The 21,639-nt window shown below is 45.2% G+C and overlaps 1 long non-coding RNA gene across 1 annotated transcript; it reads left to right on the forward strand.

The window, feature by feature from the left end:
* Nucleotides 1-15,465: 15,465 nt before the first annotated feature.
* Nucleotides 15,466-16,609, forward strand: LOC115278954. The gene is made up of 2 exons (XR_003903131.1): nucleotides 15,466-15,517; nucleotides 16,434-16,609. It is a non-coding gene; the product is annotated as an uncharacterized LOC115278954 (long non-coding RNA).
* The last annotated feature ends 5,030 nt before the right edge of the window (nucleotides 16,610-21,639 follow it).

Raw genomic sequence — 21,639 nt, forward strand, 5'->3', positions numbered from 1 at the left:
GGTGGGGGGGTGGTTGAGCAGGGCCAGTGCGACCACAACAGGAACAACTGTATAAAATCCACATAGATTTTCTTGTCCTCACCCATAGTTAGTGGACCGTAGGGGGCAGCAAAGAGCTTTCCAGGTGCTGTTACCCAAGCGTTGCCTGGAATTCGCTATGAAACTTGCTACGCCTGCCTGAAGGATGCAGGCGGTGGGCTGCAGAGGACAGGAGACCTGATTAAGGGACTCTCCTCTTTGCAGCCATGCAACAAGCTACGTGACCTCATTAACCTCTTTATCCACATCTGAAAATTTGTGGGATGTAATAGTGCCCACCGAACGGTGTTCTTACGGCAAAGAAGAGTTTAAATATGTACCATGCTTAGCACGATGCCGGGTAAATAGTACCTTGTCACCAAACTGTATTAGATTTGTGGTTAGAGACATCTGTCATTTATCAAGAGGCTATGGTGACAGGTTGTGCACATGGTGCAGAGGATGGTGGGCCAGTCATAGAGACTGGTGGGGACGCAGAGGAGCAGGTGCGCAGGGAGAGGAGGGAGCCCAGGGGTAGGCAGTCCTGCGGCCACTGTCCAGGTGAGGATGGAGATATTAGGGATCTGAGAGTCAAGGGCATGTTGGAAATAATTATACCAAAAGGATGTATGAGGTCACCCAGAGGGATGACCAATCAAATAATTAAGCTTGCAATCAAAACAGAGTTTCAGAAGAGAAAAAGACTGAAGAAGGAACCAGAGGGATGCTGGCATTTTAAGAGTGTTGACACAGGGGAAGAGCAGCCCATGGTTAAGAATGGAGAGGGGGCCAGGCAGCTGTAAGGAAGGCAGGTGTGAGGAAGGCAGGTGAGGGCAGTGGTCCAGGAGCCAGGAGAGGACGGTTTTCAATACAGAGAAGATAGCCTGAAAAGTAAAGCAGGCACAGATGTCAGGCCGATGGGGCTAGAGAGAAGAAGGGATGCGCAACCTTCCCAAGCACAGATGTAGTGAGGGCAGAGCCTCAATTGCAGGAGCCCAGGAGCTGGCGAAGGAGAAATAGTGGACGCATTCGAGGGAAGCATGCAGGTGAGAAGCCTAAAGATTGTATTAAGTAGGCAGTGGGGGTGAGGGATGGAGGGATGATGGAGGGGTGGGGGGTGGATGGATAGATAGATGGACAGACAGACTACCAATGGTTTAAATATCATTTGTCAAGTTGTTCTTCCACACACTTACCTGTGTTATGAAACAACTTATGAGATGTGTATCATTAGTCTATTTTCCTATTCTTGTGCTAATAGAACTCTATTCTGATTGTCTCATCTTTGTAATATGATTTAATATCTGACGGTTTAGCCCTTCTCGCTCCATATATGTTTTAGAATAAGCTTAAGTTCCAAGAGAAAAAAAAGGAAACTTGGTATTAAATTTTAGATTAAACATAATCAGAATCTTAGAGTGAATCTAGCTATCTATGAACATAGTATATATCACCATTTTTTTCATTTCTGGGAGAACATGTTCTCATTCAAAATTAATTTTTAAAAAATTAAAACCAATTACCTTAACCTATTTTAACATAGCTTTATGTCAAGAGCCTTTCTTTATAAGTGTTTTCTAAAAGATATCACTTGTCTTCAGGATAAAGCCACATAGCCAATCATCCCCTTCCCCTATTTAAAATCTTTCAGTGGTTCTGTTGTCTACTAAAGGCAAGATCCTTTTATGTACATACAAGGTTCTTCAGGACATGATCCTTAAACTGCAAATTCTCTGCTCATCTCTGGCCCCTTTTCTTCATTCATTGTGTCTAGCCTGTCATCACTGCCTTAAAATATATGTATTATATTATAATAATATTTAATATTTATCATAATATATTCAGTATATTTATTATATATAAACTTTATATAACTAAATTGTGTGTGTGTGTGTGTGTGTGTGTGTGTGTGGTTGACACCAAGAATCTTTCATCCAGATGATCACAATGGGTTCCTAAACAGTTACCCAGATATTGTAAAATACAGTTTAGTTTGTCACTCCCAAATCCTTCAATTGGCCCAGTGGTCTGTTCATATTGGCTTCTGAGTGAATTGTTAATACTCAGAAATCTCACAAGCCGATTGTTACGCCGTTGTTTGCTTGAAAATGGTCCTGGTGGGACTATTCACTGAGAAAATAAAAGGGCAGATTCTGCAAATCAGTGAATTTTGTTTTGGAAGCCAGGCTTCCAGCACAAGTTTCTGCCTATTTCCTAGTCAAACTGGAGCTCTCAAAGTTTTTATACTTCTTTAATTTTGCACAATCTTCCTCCGGTTGCAATGTACTTCCTTTCCCCAGCTTAGATGAACCACTGCCTGGGCTCAGCTCAGTTTTTATGCCCTAAGGAAGCACAGCATCCCTCCTTCCTGTACCTCTACAAAAAGCACTTCTTTTTTTTTTTAATATTTTTAATCTTTATTTAATTTTGAGAGAGAGTGACAGAGCAAGAGTTGGAGAGGAGCAGAGAGAGAGGGGACATAGAATCTGAAACAGGCTCCAGGCTCTGAGCTGTCTGCACAGAGCCTGACGCAGGGCTTGAACCCACGAACTGTGAGATCATGACCTGAGCCGAAGTCGGGCACTTAACCAACTGAGCCACCCAGGACCCCCTACAAAAAGCACTTCTAACATGATGCCTAGTCATTGGTCTCTGTGTCTGTATTCTCCTTAGTCTGCAAACTTCTGAAAGGCCGGCCCTCTTTGTTATTCATCTATTTGTCCCCATAGTTAGTATAGGCATACGTTAGAGATGTTACGAGTTCAGTTTCAGACTCCTGCAATAAAGTGGATATTGCAATAAAGTGAGACAAATAAAAAATTTCCCCAGTGTATCTAAAAGTTACTTTTATCCCATACTGTAGTCTATTAAGTATGCAATAACATTGTGTCTAAAAAACGTACATACTTTAATTAAAAAATACCTTATTGCTAAAAAATGCTAACCATCATCTGAGCTTTCAGCAAGTTGCAATCACTGGTCACAGATCAACATGACCAATATAATAATAAAAAAGCCTAAACTAGGGCAAGAATTACCAAAATGTGACACAAAGACCCCAAATGGGCAGACACAGTTAGAAAAATGGCATTAATAGACTTGCTCAGCAGAGTTACCGCAAACCTTCAATTGTAAAAAATGCCGTATCTGGGAAGTACGATAAAGTGAAATGCAATAAAGTGAGGCATGTCTGCACGCTGTCTAGCACATGGCAGGTGGTACATGCACGTTGGCCAACTAAGAAAGGAGCTAACCAGAGATCTTCCCCACCTTTTTCTAAGCACCTATGTGTCCTTCACGCTCGCCCACTTCCCCAGCCTCTGTTCCTGCTGTGTGCCCCATTTCCACCCTACAGACAGGAGTGTAACACAGCCTGCCTCCAATCCCACACTTAGCCATAAAGCAGGACTGGTGACTCAACCCCAAATCCAGAGAGGAACAAAACTGAATGAGAAATCTACTATGTCTTCCCATCTTGCTGGAAAGTACTAGAAATAAATATTGGGACAAAACTGTTGAAAGAGGCTGTTCTGGTTATCTATTGCTGTATCATGAGCTACCCCCAATTTGGTGATTTAAAAGAGCCATTTGCAGGCACCTGGGTGGCTCAGTCGGTTAGGCGTCTGACTCTTGACTCTGGCTCCGGTCATGATCTCACAGTCATGAGATCGAGCCCTGCATCAGGCTCAGCACTGGCAGTATGGAGTCTGCTTGGGATGCTCTCTCTCTCTGCCCTTCCCCCACATGCTCTCTTTCTCTCAAAATAAATAAATAAACTTTAAAAAAAAAAGAACTATTTTGTATCTCTCACAACTTTGTGGGTCAGGAATTCAAGAAGGCCTGTAGTTTGACTCTTACCCATGTGATATTGAGTGATGGCGGGGCGGGGGCGCCTCACATCCAAGTTGGTTTCTTCACCCCCCATATTCAGCATCTCTGTGTTCTCTGGCCTGTATCCACATGACGTTTCATCTTCCAGGGTGTCTCCATGTGGCTTGGGCTCCTCACAGCATGGAGCTCTCAGGATAGTCGTCCTTATATGGCGGCTGCCTTCCAGAAGAGCAAGGCGGAAGCTGCCAGTCTTCTTACAAGGTGGCCCCAGCAAGCATTGGATCCCCTCTCATGCACTCTATTGGCAAAAGCAGTACTGGGTCAGACAGGCTCAAGAAGATGGAAATAGACCCCATATTCTTATTTTTTTATCTTTTTTCAAAGCTAATTTATTTTTGAGAGAGAGAGAGAGAGAGAGAGCATGAGCAGGGGAGCAGCCAAGAGAGAGAGAGACACACACACAGAATCCAAAGCAGGCTCCAGGCTCTGAGCTGTCAGCACAGAGCCTGACCTGGGGCTCGAAACCACAAACTGTGAGATCATGACCTGAGCCAAAGTCAGACGCTCAATCAACTGAGCCCCCCAGGCACACCAACCTCATTTTCAATGAGAAGGGTATAAAATGCTTCATGTCTATTTTTAATCTGCCACAGAGGTGACTCGCTCTTGTCTCTCTCTGTTGAAAATTGGATAGCAAGGATACACTGAGAGGAAAATATGAAGCCCAGAGCACCCTCTGTGGAATCTGTTACTATTTCCAACCAGGGGGAGTGAAACCTGGCACCAGACATTTAATCAAATCCCAAAAGAAAAGTGCTGAACTCAGTTTTTTCTAACATTGACCTGCAATCCATCTCAGATGACTTAACCTCCGGTAATTCTATAAGTCGCAAAAGTAGGCAGAATCTGTTCTCTAACTGTCAGAGAAGAAGCGTTGCCTCTCATGGGGGTGAGCAGGGAGTCGGAAGCCATCCTCGCTGTGTCATAGAAAGTAGACAGAATTGAGCCATCTAAAGGAGATCAACATGAGAAGACATGGCACAGGAACCATTCACACAAACTACAAACTGCAGAAAGGGAAAGGCAGCAGAAATAAGCACGCAGAAAAGACAAAAACCATTTTTTCCCAACATTGGATGTGAAGGCTTTCATGTGTTTCCTTGAGGAATATAAACCTTAATCACTGAAGGATTTGTATGCTTATAGAAGGCTGTATCCGTCAAGGTTAAACAGAAAACACGGTGACTCAAAAAGGGGTGAATGAAAATCACGGAGAAAGTAGCCTATTAACAAAGATGAGGGAAGCATTGTGCAAAATTGCAGGAAATGGTGAGGCAGGAAGGTACAAACAATGGGAAGAAGTTATTGTGACCCTGTGGGTGGGGGTAGGAAAGGAAGACGCTCATGATGGAAGCCAACAAGACCAGAAGCTGTAAGGAAGGGCTGCCCGATGGAGTCGCTGCATAGGAAGAAAGTTTCAACCAAGACCCACTGCGGTCCAGCAGGGACTATCCTGCCCCAGGTGCGCTGCCAGATGACTGTAGCCACCTGAGCAAACTCAGGCAGAACCAGCAGAAGACTGGCCAGTTGAGACCTTTCCAAATTGCTGACCTACAGAATCTTACATTCCAAGAAACTTCAGTGAAATTTCTAGGGGCCAGTGGTGTGAGGCACATTGATAGATTCCTTTGAAGGTGAGCTGTGTGTTGCTCTGTCTGGCCCCCTTCCCATGAGAAGGCACAATATGTAGTAGGTCTCCTTGGATCTTAGAGGCAACATATACTGTGTTTGGTCAAGTTGCTGTGACCCATTTTCCAAGTAACATAAAGGCTGCCCACTTTGATTAATAACCAGAGGAAGAATGGCACTGGATCCGACCAGAGCTGTCGTTCAAGCTGCTGCGGCCCTTAGGCCAAATAACTAGCAAAGCTGACAGTGTTTAAAGTGCCTGTGGTAGATACTGATGCTTTGTGGAGCCATGAGCAGGTCCCAAAGAAGAATCCAGGTATAAACCTGGAAGAATTTAGAGTGAAGCTATGCCTTCCTCTCCAGATACTGTTTTTTTCACAGTTTCTGGCTTGGACAGGCCCTAGTAGACAGCAAATGCCCATCCGTAATTTCCCAAATGACGAGGCAACCCAAGGTGTCCACCATGAACTGGATGTTGTCTATCCAACACGTTACAAGTTTTCACGTGCACCGTCATCAGGTGGGAATGGTATGTACATGATTGGCTTCCCAGGATCTGAACTCAAGTGAATCTCATGGACAAGTGGCTCCCATTCTCATAACTCCTACTCTTGCTATATTCCCTTCTCTCCCTCACATGAGCACCCATTGCTTCATGGGCAATTCCCTACAACCAATTAGCTGAGTGAGGAAAAAATCCCAGCCTCGTTTACAGAGAATTCTGCACAAGGTTCTGGCACTATCCAAAAATGGGCAGCAATGGAATCTCTGCCACACTGAGGAGCAGACCCAGAGGACAGTAAAGGCATTAAAGAAGTCCTCACAATCGCCAGAACTGCAGGTGATACACCTGTGACCATTCAATTTGCCTGAAAGAAGAGATTGTCAGAGATCTCATGAACATTGGTTCATGAACACCGACTAAGTCTGACTGGACCTGAAAGTAAGATAGTTGGAAAATTGCTGACAATAAGGTCTGGAGGAGAGGAATATGCATAGACCTCTCTGAATGTTTACAACTGTGAGGATATTTATCTCATGTGTGAATTCTCACTAAAGAGCAATCGTCAATAGATATGAACAATTAGGCGGATGAAATGACTAATTCTAGGATGTCAGTTCACCTCATTCCCCAGTCATCCTGTTTAAGCAATGGACTCCTGAACAGAGAGCATGGTAACAGGGATGGGGATTCTGCTTGGGCTCAGCAACATGGACTCCCATGCATCAGAGCCAATCAGGCTGCTGTCACTGCTGAATGCCCAACCTGCCAACAGGGATGACCAACAATAGGCCCCTAACTTGGCACCTTTCTCCTAAGGGGACCAGATTGCCACTTGGTGGCAAGTTGATTAATAGAACCATTTCCATCATGGAAGAAGCAGTGCTTTGTTTGTTCTCTCTGAAAGAAAGACTTCCCTGGATGTGGATTTGCTCTTTCTGTCCACAGTGCTTCTGCCTAAACCAGCATCTTTGGACTGATTAGATACCTTATTGATCATCATGATAACCCATACTTCATCACCTCGGACCAAGCAAGATTTCATAGCAAATGGAGTGTAGCAATGGGCTCAAATGCATGCAGGTTACCAGTGTTACCATGGTCCCATGGGTCAGCTGGCTCTACAGAATCGTGATATGGCCTTTGAAAGTCTCTGTTTAGATATTGGGGGAGTAGGCAACACTTTGAAAGGATAAGGTATATGCTCAGAATCAGCAAATGATATCCAGTAGTTTCTTCCTTGCGAGGACTGCCAGGTCTGGGTGCAAGGTGGGAATAGGAATAGTTCTTCATATTTTCTTTTAATGACCCACTAGCAATGATTTTGTAACCCATCCCTGCAACTTTCCACTTTCCTACTTAAAGAGTTTCATGTTCCCAAGGGTGTTTGGGTGGCTCTGTTGGTTAAGCATCCTTACTTTGATTCAGGTCAAGATCTCACAGTTCGTGGGTTTGAGCCCTGCCATCAGACTCTGCTGACAGCTTAGATCCTGGAGGCTGCTTCAGATTCTGTGTCTCCCTCTCTCTCTCTGCTCCTCCTCCACTCGTGCACTCACTTTCTCTCTCTCTCTCTCTCTCTCTCTCTCTCTCTCTCTCTCTCAAAAATGAACAAACATTGAACATTCAAAAAAAAAAAAGAATTTAGTTCCCAGGAGAAGGATGCTTCTACCAGGGGACACAGCAACCATTCTATTGACCTGGAAATTTGGTTGTCACCTAGACACTGAATCAGAAGGCAAATCTAGGGCTACTGTATGGGCTGGGCTGCTTGACCCTGACTATCAAGGGGGCTGGGGTCTGCTACCAAACAACAGGGGCAAGGAGAAGTATGTCTGGAATGCAGGAGATTTGGGTACCTCTGAACATTCCTTTACCTTTTAAGGAAAGTTAATAAAATGTTGCAAAACACAATACTGACAAAACTGAAGACAGTATAGCCACTTCAAGAATTAGGGTTTGGATCATCTCACCGATTAAAGAACCATAAGCATCTGAGGTCCTTGCTGAGGAGAAAAGGAACACGTCATAGGCTGTAGATGATGGAAATTCATGAATGCTAGCAACAACCACGTGACCACTTCCAGAAATGAAGATTGCTATAGTTTTGAACCTTTCTTTATTGTTCTTATATAAGCAAATCCATGTGATATTAACCACCTCTCTCTCTCTCTCTTTTTCTCTGCCATTTTCCAACTGTTTAGCATAAGATATATTATGAGGGGTTAACTGTATCTCAGGAAGTGAAATGCAGGCTATCAAAGGGGAGTATGACTCAGCTAAAATGGCAATGGACACCATCAGATGGATAACTCGAACTCATGGGACTTTGAATTCTCCTTTGGAGAGAGAGTTAGTGTGTTTTCACTTGCATAAGGTTAGTGGCTTCATTTTAGGCAGAAGCAGGATTTTGCTTGTGTTTTCACTTGGAAGGTAAATGTGTTAAAGAGGCTGTCAAGTTGAGTGTTGTTCTGACAAGGAATGGACAGTGTTGAAGTGTGCTGTACTGAGTTTGCTGAGCCGGGGATTGGATTAGGCAAAATTTTGTCCTCTGAATGATTCCAGGTTAGAGTGGTCCAAAAGGGGAACATACTCAAGGTCTGGAAGGAGAAGGCATGAGCTGCCCTAACTCTCTGGAGGGGCTGTGGATGTGACAGAGAGATGCAAAGATGCCCTCTAGGCTCCAGGCCATTCACACTCTCCTCCACTCTGTCCGGCTCCTCCTCCCTCTCTGTTGACCCGCAGCAATTCTGGGGCCCCCAGGAGAAGCTCAGCTATGGTCATGTACAGACCACTCTATGGGCTCAGCGCTTCAGCACAACTTTAGAAGCAGGACAAACAAGTCTCAGATTCATTCATTCATTAGTGCCTCCTTTTCTGACTTCTGGACTCACATTCTGCACCTGCTCCAACAAATGACGAGCTCTAATTACAATAATGAAGCCTTTATTCCCTCGTCTCACAGTGACTCTGCTCCCTTGAATGAATTCTGGCTTCTGGATGGGATCAGCCAACAGAGAGCAGCTGACAAGACTAGAAGAAGGAAGGAAAAGTGGGTCAGGGAATACATTTCCTGGTTCCCCCCCCCCCCATGCTGCTGAGTCACTCTGGATCAACCAACCTGCAGTGCAGTCCCCTGGGTCAGTCTGTCCTCAGAATTCCTCTGTGTTTCTCTCCCTGCAATTGTCCTACAGGTCTTGGGATGGCCCAGCTTCATCTACAGCCCTGAGGCACTGCACTGTCCCTGCCGGTTTCACTTCACTCTGCCCACACCTTTGTAAACATTTGCTGCAGCAAATTCTCCTGAATTTTAAGTGTGTCTCATTGACCTAAATGAACGGTGTGCAAACACACAAGTCTTACAAGGACTGCTCAAAGCCAACGTTTGTGGCCTTGGGTCAGGTGATGGTTCCTTACAGGTGATAACAAAAGTAGAGCTGGATTTCAAAATGTAAGACTTTCGTGCTTCAAAGGACACCATTAAAATGTGAAAACACGACTCATGGAATGGAAGAAAATATTTGAACATCACATATTTGACAAAGGTCTAGTATCTGGAATACATATATTTAAAAAAATCTTATTACTCAACAATAAAAAGACAAGCAACCTAATTAAAAACAGGCAAAGCATTTGACTCGACATTTCTCTCATGAAGTTACATAGATTGTCAATAAGCACATGAAAAGATGCTCGGCACCATTAGTCATCAGGAAAATGCGGAACAACAGCACTCTGAAATACCACTGCACACTCTGTAGGGGAGATGAACTAGAACAGAAGGATAATAACAAGTATTGATGAAGAGGTGGAGAAATTGGAGCCTTGTACACTGCCGGGGGCGGGGGGCGCGGAGGAGAGAGTGATACAAAGCCCTACCTCTCAGGGCTCAGCACTGAGTTGCTATAGGACCACACAGCTCTGAGACTCCTCGGCTTATACTCAGGGAAAATGAGAACATACTTCTGCACAAAAACCTTTTCATGGATGTTCAAGCAACGTCATTCATAAAAATCAAGAAGTGGAAACAATCCAAACGCACCTCACCTGACGAGTGGATGAGCAGAATGGGATGGATTCAGACCTCAGAACAGGTAAAAGCAGGGGCGCCTGGGGGCTCAGGTGCTTAAGCGGTCTGAGTCTTGATTTCACCTCAGGTCATGATCTCACATTTGGGAGATGGAGCCCTGCATCCGGCTCTGCGCTGGACATGGAGCCTGCTTGAGATTCTCTCTCTCTACCTCTCTCTCTCTCTCTCTCTCTCTCTCTGCCCCTCCCCTGCCTTGCTTGTGCTCTCTCTCTCTCTCACTCTAAAGAAAAAGAAGCAATAAAGTATGCATATACACTACAACACAGACCAACTTCTAAACCAGTGGCCTGTGTGAAGAAACCAGTCAGAAAAGACCACAGATTATAGGATTTCATTTATATGAAATATCCAGACAGATCAATACATAAAGCACTTGCAAGGGACTGGAGGGACCAGAAAATGGAAAATGATTACTAATAGGTATGGGATCTCTTTTTGGGGGTGACACAAATGTTCCAAAATTAAATAGCAGTGATGGTTGGACAACTATGCGAGTTATACTAAAAACTGCTGAATTAAACACTTTAGAAGGGTGGGTTTTATGGGATGTAAATTGCATCTCGATAAAGCTGCTCTTTAAGGAAATTAAGTGTGCCGTCCTCTCCCTGTTGGGACCCCGACCCCCAACAGCTGAAATAACAGATGTGTCAGCCTATTTTATTATAAAACTGGTTTCACCCATGAGAGGGAAGTTGACATCATACCTACATCATGAACGTCACAGAAATGAAAAAGAATAAACTCTAACTTCTCAACTGTGCCATACAAGGCACATTTTCCTCATTTAACAATTATTAAAAATAAGTTTTAATAATATTACCTGGCCATGCTGAAAAGTCAAATCTAGAATTCCTAAATATCAGCCCTGGGAAGAAACAGTGCTCTCAGTAGTGAACCTAGATACACGGGCCCGCCGCCGTTTAGAGGGGAAAACAGATCCTGAATGAGAAGCTGCTATTCCAAGAACATAGGAATTGGGTCGAAACGCTATTGATGAGAAGCTACATGATTTTACGGAGACAATCATGAATGAGGACTTAAGAGTTTGGGGTTCTACTTCTCTCCACAAACAAAACTTGAGCCACTACGAGCATAATGGGGGAGGGGCAGGAGGAGGCTGAAGTTGGAGTCAAGGGTCTAGACCTTGGAGGGCAGTGCCTAACACTGGCTGGGCTCCTTTACACGGACCAGCGGGGACCCCGTCACAGAGTGAGAGGCTACCCTGCCAACTCGGTGGGGGCTGTGTGGACCGAGGTGGGAAGCCCAGACAGCAACACCCTCTGCGGTCCTGGGAGGCAGCATTCCGTGTCCTGTTCATCACTCATTGGCTGTGCAAACTTGGGCAAGTCTCTGGTCCTCCCAGAACCCCAGTACCCTTATCTGTCAGCCACAGTAAATAAAGTCACCACTGCAGGGCCGTCCGGGAAGATTAAATAAGATAGAACGTAAAGCGTGGGTGTCACCGTGCTTAGGATGTGTTCCAGGCAAATGTCTTCACCTAGCTTCCGGGTCCCTCAAATGAGGATGTTGAACTAGGTCAGCGACAACTAAACTGGACGTGCATCCATTTGAACAGGGGACTTGTTTAAAATGGAGATCCCAGGGCCAAGCCCAGGTCTCCTGGTCTGGAATGTGCAGGGGCAGGAACTGAGACCCTGTATTTGCAAATGAGCCCCCCAGGGAGGTCTAATCCTCAAAGGGCTCCAGGATGAGGCTGGGAGCAGCGGGGCAAGATGCCCTTCAAGACTGGGGCCTGCAAGCCTGGGCTCTGGGATGTGTGATGGTCCGGAGGTCACCTCTGCAGACGGGCTATTTTCAGACCCCCTCCCGGGCCTCTGGCAGCGTCTGCGCAGATTACATTGGGAGCCTGCTCTCTGGTTCTCTCTGCTTCCTAATCTAATTATCACAACAACCAGATGTGACAGGCTCCCTCTCAGACCCATTTAATCGCCTCCAAAGGCACCTCTCAGTGTTCAAGCTTTCTCTAATTTCCCCCTCCCTCCTGGAGCTGGACACCTTGGCTCTGGGCACCCTCCCGACGCCAATTAGCAGTGAAGTATCCTTCTGCCAAAATAATCCGATTATTGGGCGCTGAATAGCAGCCACAGACTGTCACAATCAAATCCTAGTTCCCAGATCTCCAGAGAAAAGAAAATCAGCATTCCCAGGGATGGGCCTCCTGCAAAAGGACAGCGTCTATTTTGGAGAAGCCAGACTTCTGAGCACTGTTGTGAGTCTGTGCCTCACTCAGTACCTTTGAAAACGGGGCAGATGTAAAGACCTCTTTCCCAGAAAAATGCACCTATGTGCCTTGACTCAAATTCAGTTTCCAGAGCTCACGGTCCCTTGGAGACCACCCTGGACCCCTGGGCGTCCGCTGTCTCCTCAGTGGCTGCCGTGAACAGTCCATGCCCCATCTGTGGCTCAGAAACTCGCCACGCATGGTTTCTACATTCCCTTCCATACCTTTCCCTATTCCCGAGTTTCCTTTTCTTTCCAGAACAGTGAGTGGGAAAGTCCTCTTCCTGACCTTCCTCAGTGCACTCTTTGCACTTTACAACACACCTGCCTGTCTTCCTCTGTCCGTAAGGTGCCTCTATTATTTGCAATGCCCTTCCACTTTAAGGGAAATCATGGACACTAGAATGCAGAGAATTAGGAAATCAGCATAAGCAATATTGATCAAAAGAGAGGAAGCATTAGTTTAAAACACTGCAGACCACAGATCAAATCGTGTTGTAACCAACAGGCCTGACCAAGGCCTCACCGGTCAGCAGACAGAGCGCCTACTCCCTAGAAGGGCCTGGTCAAGGGCACCCTGGCCTGCCCAGAAACACCGCCCCGAATCCCACTGCTAGTATTCTGGCCTGCAAACCCTCCCGGGTTATTTCTGATTTCCTGAGCTATCGCTTTCCTATTTCCTGTCTGAGGCTCTCGCCCCTTCCAGCACCCATTACTGAGCTCAGACTCCCTCAGGGAGCTCCACCAAACACACTTACATATTAAAGGCTTGAAGAGGAGCTAGAGCGCCTTCCATTCACATTCCACACATTCTCCTTCCACATCTTTCCACACCCAGCCTTCCTGGCGCATCAGGTGCCGGACCTGAACAGGCAGGGCCTGACTCCCCCTTTCCTAGGAGACACAGGCCCCCTAGTCTGGGGGGGGGGGCGGGACAGGCCACCGTGCAAAGTATCTGAACAAGGAACAGTCGTTTTGTGTCTGCTGCAGGTCTCATTCTGGGCCTCAGATTCCCTCAGGTCTGTGGTGCCTGGGCTGCAACAGGGACCATTTATGATGCGTCCAGGATGCCCGACAATTCCTTTCTGCGCACACACAGTCCCTCCTGCTACCAACAGCCAGACAGGTGGAGCCTATCTGGGCGTATTACCTTTACCTTACAGCCCGGAAAAGGGTTTGATGGAGGATAGGTCACATGACCCAGCTGGCCCACCTGGGGCGGCACCCCTGGGTGCTGGAGAGAGAAGCCGGGACTTGCCTTGTGGAGGGGCAGGGGACACAAGCCACCTGCACAGAGAGGCAGAAGTTCCAGAAGTGGACGGAGAGAAGAGTCAGGTGAGTGTGAAGTAGTCCTCAGCTCGAGTACTGGGGGCTGCTTCCTGAAGTCTTGCCTCGGCTCCCTGAGCTGCCCCAGACCGCTTTCCAGAAAGTAGAACAGTAAATTCCTCTTTAAAAATATTTAAGTCCCTTTGATTTGGAGCTCTGACCCTTGAAAATAATCACAGGACATGCATACAAAGAGTTTAGCAGCTAGATTTGTCTTTTGCGTTGAGTTAAAGGCTCTGTTCTCTGGGCCCCTCCACCTCCCTTAGCTCACCCCTCTTCATGCAAATCCAAGAAAGGCATTTCCTTTCTATTGCTGCAAATTCAATTAAGGACTACTGGGGGCATTTCCCATTCAGCTAAGATGCTCTGTGCCCAGCTCTTTCCTCCGCTAGCTTTACGGCTGTGTCTCCAATATCTAAAGGGCGCCCGCAATAAATGGCGTGGAGTCACATGACTGAAGGCAGTCCTAGAGAGCAAAGGGTCCAGAAGCTGAACCAGAGACCTAATATTGCATATAAGCTCTACCACTTAAAAGCTTAGCTTCCATAAAACAAAAATGGGTAATTTTCTGAGACTCAGTATCACTACTCGCAATGCAGAAAATATCCATGCACAATATAGGTTTTTTTATTTGATTTTTTGGTCAGTGTTCTTCGATAAACCTATGGTCTTAATTGGTGTTCTATAAATTGGTATAACCTTGAGCCCTTTTCTTCCTAAGACTCAGATAACTTATCTCAAACATGAGGGTAATGAGCCTATTGACTTATTTTTTACCTCCTGCAAGACCGAAGTGCATGAACGTTCTATGTTAACTGGGAAGCGTTGGCCAAACAATGAGAATACTGATCCTAAGTGAGGTCAAACATTACGCAGCATATGTTGTATTCTAGGCCTTCTGCTGATGGCTTTATTCTGTGAACTCACCAGGCCCCAAGTCAGGTACTAATCTGCCTGCATAAATGACAAGGTGAAGCCAGGTGTGCAGAGCATCCTGCTGTGCTATGTGACTCACTCACAGGTTACAGAAACGTGCTAAGCAGAGAGGGGCACGAGGCCAGTGTGACAGTGGGACGAAGGAACCAGAAGGGACTTGTGGGCTCCCAGTTGCCCTGAACGCCATTGCCAACCAGCTTCCACTTAGGATCTATCCCCAGAGCCACTGTGTTTCCTCTGGGCTGCCTCTTGATCAGCTCTTCACTCAGTGTGAACCCAAGACACCCTTGATCATTGACCTTTGGTTGAGTTCAGGACACACCATTGTTAGAAGAGGGGCGTGAGACTTCACCTGTCGCCTCTGGACCCAGAAGCCTGAATGTGAACCAGCTGTGCCTCTGACTAGCTGCATGACTCTGGGTGGGTTATTAAACTCTCTTTGTCTCAGTTTCCCCAGAACAAAAGGGGCAATAGTGAGAGTCTCTCCTCACAGGGTGTCTGGGAGCATTACATGAGTCAATATAACTAAAACACTTGGACTGGCCCATAGTGAGCATTCCATGATGCTGGCTATGAAAATAGGACTCTGTAGAAATGGGAAGAAAGCAAGTCAGAATTAGCAATTCTGAATTACACAATGCCCTTTGAGAAAAGAACATCAAAGTAATCTCAGGGCCAACTCCTATCTATCTATCGGACAATACCCTTTTGAATCCTTGAATCCCTTTTATAGCATTCATCTAGTCCCACATTCACTCAAAGACAAAACAAAGCCTTATTGAGCTTGGTTAATGCTCCTGCCCCTGCCCCGGCTCTGCCCACCTGAGGCACACACAGTTTTTAGCCTGCTGAAGCAAGATGGAAGTTTATTCAGCAGAATTCACCTGGTAAGAGCGTGCAGCATTGCATGGAGTAAGGAGAAATCCAAGGTGAACCTCCTAGGAGAAGGGGGAAGGGACAAGAGTCTCTGAAGATCCCTGGAAACTGCCTTGGGGGGGGCGGGGGGGGGAGTGCACTGCTGAGACATGGCCCCTTTGTTTGCAGAGCCCGGGTGGGTGTGCATATGTAAGCACAGGAGACATGCTCATCTCTGCCTAATGGCAAGGGGCACCTTTGGCAATGGAATCAGAGCGGGGATCTACAGAGAAGGGAGTGTGGAAGCTTCCTGTTCCTGAGGCTCCAGGAGGAGAGCAGACAGGAAAACCATGTGCAACGAAACAATCCCAGAAGAGACACTGGTGTTGGAAGGAAACATTCCTTCCACACCCCTCCAACAGCCCACTGCAAGCAACTGGGCAAAACTTCCGAGAGGACATGTACCATCTAAGGGAGACTGGTTTTTATGCACTCATGTGCGCAAAGGTGGGAGTTACTTCATGGAAACATTTAAGTAGGGAAAGGTTGCTCACTGAGGGAAACACTGACTTCTGATTCCTCTATTTCAGAAAGAGAAAAGTAGACTCATGATTATAGGTCATGTACTATGGGGGGTGGGGCCTGAAACCCCTCCTCTATCCTGTGAAATCTTCATCCAAAGCTTTTTCTGCAGGTGGATTATTCTAGCCCAACACGAAGATGCACTTAGTTCTCTGTCTAGGTTAGTAATGGCATGAACACCAGGATGGTGCGTGTGGACAAAAAAATGACCAGAGGATAGGAAATGTAATGGGCTGAACTGTGTCCCCCCTATGTTGAAGCCCTAACCCCCTGGACCTCCTAATGTGACTGTATTTGGAAAGAGGGCCTTTGTAGAGGACATGCAGTTAAAGTGGGCCCTGATCCAATTGACTGGTGTCCTTATAGGAAGAGACAGGACCTGGGCACACACCGGGCGAAGACCATGTGGAGAATGCAGTGAGAAGGCAGCATCTAGAATTTAAGGAGAAAGATCTCAGAGGAAACCAACCCTGCTGATACCTTGCTTGGTCTTGGACTTCTGGCTTCCAAAATTAGGAGAAAATAAATTTCTGTTGTTTATACCACCCAGTCTTTGGCATTTTGTTGTGGCAGTGCTAGCAAATGAAGGCACAAAAGTAATATCTAGATGACCTCTATTTTATGGAAAGGGAGCCTAAGTCTTGATGAGAATTAAATTGTTTGCCCCAGTGTAAATGATGGAAGATTTTAACCAGGTGTGTCTGATTCCACACTTCCTGTGTGATTTTTGCTCTTCTGTCCTGCCTCTTAGATGCAAAATACCACACTCCACACTAGGAAATGATAAGAGGGGATCCCAAGCAAAGCTTCTCATCCCTGCTTAAATACCTGCATTGCTAGTGAGCTCACTCCCTCTCAGATCAGCCATCTCTGTTTCTGACCATCTGCATTCGTCAAAATTAATCTTCCTTATATGGAAAACAAATGTTATTTTATAATATTCACTCAGTTCTTTATATCTCTGTCTTTGGAGCAGCATGGACAACTATCTTTTTTTTTTTTCCTCAGCTCCAGAATGTCCTTCAAGTACTGTTAGAGGACAGTCATGTCCATATTGCACCTTCTCAAGACAAAGCAGCTACCAAATCATGAAAGCATCTTTATACAACAGTTAATTCCTATTTCCTTCCTTATTACAACAAAATTAGGTTAACTGAGTTGCCTGCTCTAATTAGTAAGACCGTCCTTTAAAAACGGACAAGCGTGATTTGAAATGAGTATGTTTTGGCATCTTTACCAATTCATAGGCACAGGAAATTATTCACCAACAGTTTGCCTCTCTCCTGAGCCAAAGACATACCGGGAGTGGCCTGTGCATGGACTTGGGCTGCCGATGTACAAAGCAGCCAAGTGGAAACCGCCATCTGCTAAATGGAAATGAGAGCACCTGAGAGGAACCTAGAGTCGGCATCTTCTCCCAAAGCAAAGCGCGAGGAAGGAAGGGTCCAGTGGGATGCTCCATCCCTACCACCCGCTCCAGCACATGGTGTGGGCAGGGGAGGCCACCGTGCGGTGTTAGCATTCCCAGGGAAGCTGGCTCTGGCTGGCCTGTTGGACCAGTGGGGAGGGACATGTGGCCCCCTCCCCATCTCTCCCGTTCCCTGGCTGTCATCCCGTCCACCCCAAGGTTTCAGTCACTCCAAATCATCGTCAAGGGCATGGCAAGATCCCTGCCAAGGAGAGGAAGGGAAAGTGCTACTTCCCCAGCCAAGTTGGATCCCAAAGAGGGATGGGTGACCACAGGGTTCCCATAAAAGTCACTGAAGAATTTTGAGTGGCTTCAGCAAAAGGACCAGAAGGCATGGATCTGCACTGCAGGAAACCCTGAGAAAAACCAGAGTGCCCAGCAGAAAGGAGAAGTCTGGATGACGGATGTGCAGGCATTTTTGGAGAGTGGCATTAGTTGTGGCTCTGTGATGACAAGGCCAGTGTGAGATGTGTGTTTTAAACACTTTTAGGAGGTATGTAAGTTTCTACCTTCAAATGCATGCAGATGTACAAAGACAGTTAATACAGGGATGCGTAGAAGAGACTCCAAAAACTGCCTTTAATTAAATTACCCCATTAAGTGTTTCTTGATGGCTTCTTCTAATGTGCCTGAACATTCACCATTAAGTACATTAAAACATTTTCTCTCATAAGAGCAATAAAAAGGATGAACTACCTCAACAAGCTTAAAATAAATTAACACAACTTATCTGAAAACAAACAAAATAACAAAAACAAAGCACACACGAAAATCTGACAAAGTTTTCTTGATGGGTGTCCAGCAGATTTGAAGAGAGAATGGTGCTGTCTTCCCGGGTGGGCACCCTCAATGGTACACATTATCCGTTTTTTTCAAATCCACTTACGTTTCTACGACTCCAACCTAAATCTTAGTGCGATATTGTGAAATTCCACAAAGGGTTTCTAACATTCATCTAGAAATACGTACTCAGAGGATGCAGCCAAGATGTTTTGGAAAAGTCTACCTGGGTAGGACTTGCCTTTCCAGGTAGAAACTGGAATAAATTGGAAGTCGTTTAAGCAGCATGGTGTGCACTCTTACGAACCACTTGGTGCCAAGTTGTCCATGAACAAAAATGCATGCAAGGACCTCATATTGCATGATGGTTTTGAACAGGGTCAGCCTTTTCTTTCTGTAAAGGACTGATGATAAATATTTAGACTTGGTGAGCCATCCCTTCTCCGTGGTAACAATTTGCCTCTGCTGTTTTAGCATGAAAGCCATGACCGGTGATGTAGAATGAGTGACTGTGTTCCAGTAGAACTTTATTTACAAAATCAGGCAGCAGGCTCAGTCCAGCTCACGGGCTGTTTGCCAGCTCCAATCTTTAAGGTGTTTGTCCAGAATCTAGAACTCGGAATGTTCATGTACAAATTATCCTGGATCTCAGGACTGTTTAGACTTTTTAGGCAGACCTCTGTGGTGGACGAGGGAGAGGAGAAGGAGACCTTCTTTTCAGCCCTCCCATCAAGAGCAAAGACTATATTCCCACTTCCTGACTTGCTCTGGCCAGTAAAATGCTGTGATGTCATCATCAGGAGGTGGGCCCCAAAAGGAGATGCAAACTTCCTCTCAGGCTGAGAACCAGTTTCCATGGCAACTGGTCTGGTTTCCTTTGCTGGAGGATAGGATTCTATGTGGAGAACCCTGGAGCCTTCGCTGAGTTTCCGGATGCTGAGCAGACTCACTTACAAGCCCCAGTTGAGGTCAGCTGAGCCCAGGTAGATAAACAGAACTGACTAGTTGAGCCCAGGGGAGGTCACTGACCAACAGACTCATAAAGTCAGGAAAAGATGTCCTGTTAAGCCACTACATTTTGGGATGGTCTGTGTGTAGCAAAAGCTAATTGACACCATTCTGCCTCTGAACATGGAAAACAAACTTATTTTATAATGTAGACTTTCCAAAGGGAAGAACAATTAGTAAATCAACTATGCTTTTATTTATACATTTGTTCTTAAGACCTCTTGGCTCAACTAGGTCTTTCTGCTTTCATTTCTGATTTGATTGCATGAATCTATTTAAGATAAGATTCTTCATACTAAATACTATGAGGGTGCAGGCATACATTTGACATATCTCATCCGCTAGAACTTATGCTTATGATCATATTAGCACCAGGAAGCTAGTACCATTGCCCAAATTGTCTCAGACTAATGAGGGAAGAATAAGGCAGATTAACATGCAAATGGTGTGTTTGTGTCTGGATGAGTAAAAGAAAGTGATTTTATAGTGAGCTGTATCATACAAAGTTTTTCAGTAGTTTGGAGTGAGACGTGAGAGGAAATTAAGTGTCCGTATGGTGATGAGAAGTAAAGGCGCACCAGTCACCAGAAATTGTCCAGCAGTGCCCAGGGTCCTCCATGTAACAATCAGACATTTCATCCCAGCAAAATAGCTTTACCCATCATGTTCGTGTCATCATTTAGTTGTGTGTCCTTTATAACTTTTCTTTGTTTCTGATACTGTGTTAGGGAGTTTGGTCATTCTCTCAAAGTAAGAACAGAGCCTTTACTGTGCTCAGTCCACTTTTGATGCAATTCACCAGACCAAACCCGGACTGGATGCCCACACGGCAGGTCTCTGCCCTCACTGGCACTCCAGTCAGCGTCTATAAGAAGGTAATCTCACTTGAATTATGGCTCTCAAACTTCAGGAACACATGAAAATGCATAGTCATGAGCTTTATCTCCAGAAAATGTCATTAAGAGTAGAGAGTAAGACAGAAGCCAAAGCAAAAAAAAAAGGCAGCAAAAATGGACAGAATTTAAGGTAGATATTAACAATTCAACAAAAGAAGTTGAGTTTGGTTGTTTTTTTTTTTTTTAGAGAGAGAGAGTTGGGGAGAGGGGCAGAGAGAGGTAGAGAATCTTTAGCAGACTCCACGTCCAGCACAGAACCCAATCCTACAACCCTGAGATCATGACCTGAACTGAAATCAGGAGTCAGACGCTCAAGTGACTAAGCCACCCAGGTGCCTCAGCTGTTGACTATTTTAATACCACACATGTACAGAACTAGACAGAAGATCGATGAAGAAACAGACAGCTTGAACACGATCAGCCAATGCCAGGCTAATGACCCTGCCAGAGCGGCTCTGTCCTCGCAAGTGCACATTCTCCAGGCCAGGCCAATTGTTAGACCATAAAACAAATCCAAATACATTTAAGAGATGTGAAGTCATGCAAAGTGTGCTCTCTGGCCACAATGATAAGAAATTAGGAGTCAATTACAGAAGAAAATCTGGGAAATTTCACAAATATGTGGAAATTAAACAATGCAAGCCCAAATAACCAACGGGTCAAAGAAAAGAAAATCACAAGAGAAATTAGGAAATACATTGGGATGAATGAAAACAAAAACACAGCATACCAAAGCTTAGAGGATTCAGCCAACGCAGTGCTTGGGAGAAAATATATTCCCGTAACTCTTGTAGAAGAAGAAATCTCAAGCATAGCCCAACTTCCTACATTAAGCAAACAGAGAAAAAGAAAAAGCAAACCAAACCTAAACCAAGACAAAGGAAGGAAATTAGAGCAGAAATAAGTAAAATAGAGAATACAAAACCAATAGGAAAACCAAGGTCTGGTTCTTTGCAAAGATCAACAACATCAACAAACTTTCATGCAGACTGACCAGGAAAAAAAAAAAAAAAAAAACCATCCCAGAAGACTCACATAACTAAAATCAGAAGTGAAAGAGGGGATGTCACTGTGGGCTTTACAGAAATAAGGGTTATATGGAAATACTATGAAAATGTTTATGAGAGCAAATTAAACATCCTATATGAAATGGACGCATTTCTAAAAAAATTTTAAATTCTAAATGGACACATGTCTAAAACTGACTCAAGCAGATGGAAATCTGAATAAACCCATAACAAGAAGACTCATCAGAACTTTCAAAAGAGAGAAGCCAGTACAAGATGGCTTTCTTGGTGAATGCTACCAACATTTAAAGAATTGAAATCAGTTCTTCCTAAACTCTTACAGAAAATAGAAGAGAAAACACTTCCCAAGCCATTCTATGGAGCCAAGTTTATCCTAATACAAAAATCAAACG

Source organism: Suricata suricatta, chromosome 15, assembly GCF_006229205.1.
Source record: "Suricata suricatta isolate VVHF042 chromosome 15, meerkat_22Aug2017_6uvM2_HiC, whole genome shotgun sequence".
Lineage (NCBI taxonomy): Eukaryota > Metazoa > Chordata > Mammalia > Carnivora > Herpestidae > Suricata > Suricata suricatta.